This window comes from Myotis yumanensis, unplaced genomic scaffold (genome assembly GCF_028538775.1).
Source record: "Myotis yumanensis isolate MYYU_CA2020_CCGP unplaced genomic scaffold, mMyoYum1.0.hap1 SCAF_5, whole genome shotgun sequence".
Taxonomy (NCBI): domain Eukaryota; kingdom Metazoa; phylum Chordata; class Mammalia; order Chiroptera; family Vespertilionidae; genus Myotis; species Myotis yumanensis.
The window spans coordinates 95,123,024-95,125,978 of record NW_027223756.1 but is presented as its reverse complement, the minus strand read 5'-3'; the positions used below and the strand labels follow the sequence as shown (position 1 = coordinate 95,125,978).

The following is a 2,955-nucleotide window of genomic DNA, read 5'->3' as shown; positions in this document are numbered from 1 at the left end:
CCAGGTTTTCTGTTGCCCTTTCAGCATCTCGGACGATAACCCGGTGGCTCAGGTCAGATGCTGGCCAGAGGAAGCGAGTGTCCCAGGACTGAACTGCACCCACCGCCAACAATTCAGCAGCCCCTCACCCTCCGCTCACCCTCCAGGTGCCCTCAGCCCCTCACCTGTCACCTCCTAATCCCTGTCCTGCTGGCCAGAGGTGGTCAGTGTCTGAGTGGATAGAGAGGAAGTGGAGAAGCCGCTGTGAGGCCACGATGAGCAGCACTTCAGAGCGCACTGCATCGCCGGTGCGGTGGGCCCTTGGTAGGGGAGGCCTTTGTGACACGGTGTTCCAGGCTGGCTGTCCCCGAGCAACACTGGAACCTTGTATGGCCCCTGTACCCCACAAGGGCTGTGCCACACACTTTCCGCCCTCCTGGCTGCAGCCAGGACAACAGAAGTGGCCAACAGCCTGGCCATCAACCAGAGGTGGTGTTGTGGCCACAAGAGCTACTACTACCAGCTACCGGTGGTGCTACACTAGGCTCAGGAGTTGTCCAGGCGGGCCTGCTGGATCCCAGGAGCCCCAGTTCTCCTACCCACACATCTGCCCTACAAAAGGCCAGAGCTGGGTGCAGAGGGCGTGCTGGAGCCCTGTGGGGGAGACCAGCACAGGACGGAGAAGCGCACTGTTCGTCAGCTGCCCAGTGGAGCATGCTCTCATTACTTCCTAGGGGCCCTGGAGGTCATGTGGAAACAGATCCATGACCATAACCTGAAGCGAAAGCCCTGTCCTGATGACTGAACCAGCACGGAGCCCACTGGCCAACGGACAACAGATCGCTGAAGTGCTTTTGAGTATGTGGGGGTTCCTGCCTCTCTATGCCTATCCATGGGGTGCTGGCTCTCTTTGCTGCTGGCTTCACAACTGGCTTTGTGGTGAACTCAGGTGCTGCAATTACCCAGTGTGTGCCCATCTTTGAAGGTTACTGTCTGCCTCTTGGTGTCCAGCAGCTCGTTTGTCTGGACTTGGCCTTACTGACTACCTCAGGATGCTGTTGAAGGACCATGGCATCAGGTGCTGCAGACAGAAAGATAGTCGCCGTCGTCAAGGAAACCTCTTGTGATGTGGCAATAAACTATGAAGAGGAAGTGACCGAGACACCTGGTAGTACAGAGTTTACCACCTACCTGGTGGGGAGATGATCAGGCTCCATGACCGGCTCTCGCAGTGTCCAGAGGCCCTCTCTGTCCATCTCTCGTGAACCTGGTGACTCCTGGCATTGATAAGCTGCATCAGCATCATGAAATGCGGTACAGACCTAAGGAGTTACTTTTTCTCTAATATTATCCTTGCTGGGGGATCAGCCTCATTCCCTGGTTTAGGAAAGTGGCTGTCCAGGATACAGCAACAGTGGCACCTGCCAATACCCCTGTGCAGGTTAGAGCTCCCCAGAAGGGGAAATATTGGTGTGGATGGGGGGCTCTTTAGACATGTGGCTCACTCACTGCTGCAGAGTCTAAAGAAGTTGGCCCCAACATCGTACCCCAGAGATGCTTCTGAAGACAAAATGCTTACAGATAAATGTTTCGAGTGTGTGGGACAGAAAACTTTGGATATTGTGTTTCTGGAAGAACAGAAACTATTTCAGTTATTGGAATGCCTATCCCCCTGTTGCATGTCTATAATGGGGGAAATGATGGTGAGGCAGTCAGATGTTTAGAGGAAACACTGAAAATAAGAGGAAGTGGGCACAGGAGGTGGGCAGGGGTTGTTTGTGGATTAGCCTGAAGGCCACACTGGACACCATAGCAGAGGCGTGTGTTACCGAGACCAACACTAACCTTCAGGGACTAGAGAAATCAAAACTGAGCCATTTCAGGCACCTACTACACGCTGGGCAACATGTTAGGACTTTTTCACGCTTTCGTTCCCATAATCATCAAGTTCTGCCCAGGCTGTCTTTTCTCCAAGTTGTTCCAGATCCTTCCCATCCACAAGGGAAAGGCCTCACTACTTCCTCCGTGGAGCCTTCCCTGGCCAACTCCTCCCTTAGAGGTCTCTGAGACTGGGACCTGCTGGAATTTTCTGTCCACTTGGTCCGCCCTTAATCACCTGATTTATGTTGAGGGCAATCTGCCATTCATATTAGTTTATGATTCCCAAGGAAGGCCGCATGGAGGAACTCAATGCCAAAGAAAGCTCTCCCCCTCGAAGAGCCAGCATTCCCTCTCCTTTCTGACAAGGTCTTTGTAACTCTTCATGCTTCCTTCTTTGCCTCCTGAGAAGTTCCAAGCACAAGGAGGGTTTGATTCAGGTTAGAAGTGCAACAAAGATCTCCTCTCCATAAGGAAGTGACATTTAAGCTGAGACCCAAACTATGAGTAAGACTCAGCCAGATACGATTGAAAGGAACATCATTCCGTTCTGAAACAGCATCATGTGCGAAGGCTCTGAGGCAGGAAAGAAAATGCCCGTGTGGCCGGAACATGCTGGGTAAAGAAGACAGTGGTGCGAATGAAATTGTGTTTCAGACTCTCTTCAATCTCCGGAGAGAGGCGCGCCTCCCTCTCTCCTCCGGGAACCTGAGCAGCTCCATTTCACCAGCTTTCCCAGCAAATTTTCTGCAGGCTTCAGTGCACCCGACTGAAGCAGTTACATAATTCCCAGCCAGGCTCCCAGAAGCCTCACAAAGCCATGCTTTCAGAATAACCCCCGTGAATGCGCCCAAATAATACGTGAAATTGTATCGGGCCTGCCGCACCCAGAAGACGCACACAGAGTGGGAGGGGCGTTCGCCACGCCAGCCGTGACACCTGAGATCTTCTCACCACCAGGGCCATTAGGAGGGAATTAGGATTAAGTGGACAGGGGGCAACTCCAGTGCACGAGGCCAGAGCGTGACCGGTCACAGAGGACAGCAGGGTTGCAAAGCGCTGTGCCCCGTGCTGGCGGCCCAGCAGCTAACACACCAA

At 53.4% G+C, this 2,955-nt stretch overlaps 1 pseudogene; it reads left to right on the top strand.

Annotated features, from left to right (window-relative positions):
- The first annotated feature begins 254 nt into the window (after positions 1–254).
- Positions 255–1,543, top strand: LOC139011515 (actin-related protein T3 pseudogene; annotated as a pseudogene).
- The last annotated feature ends 1,412 nt before the right edge of the window (positions 1,544–2,955 follow it).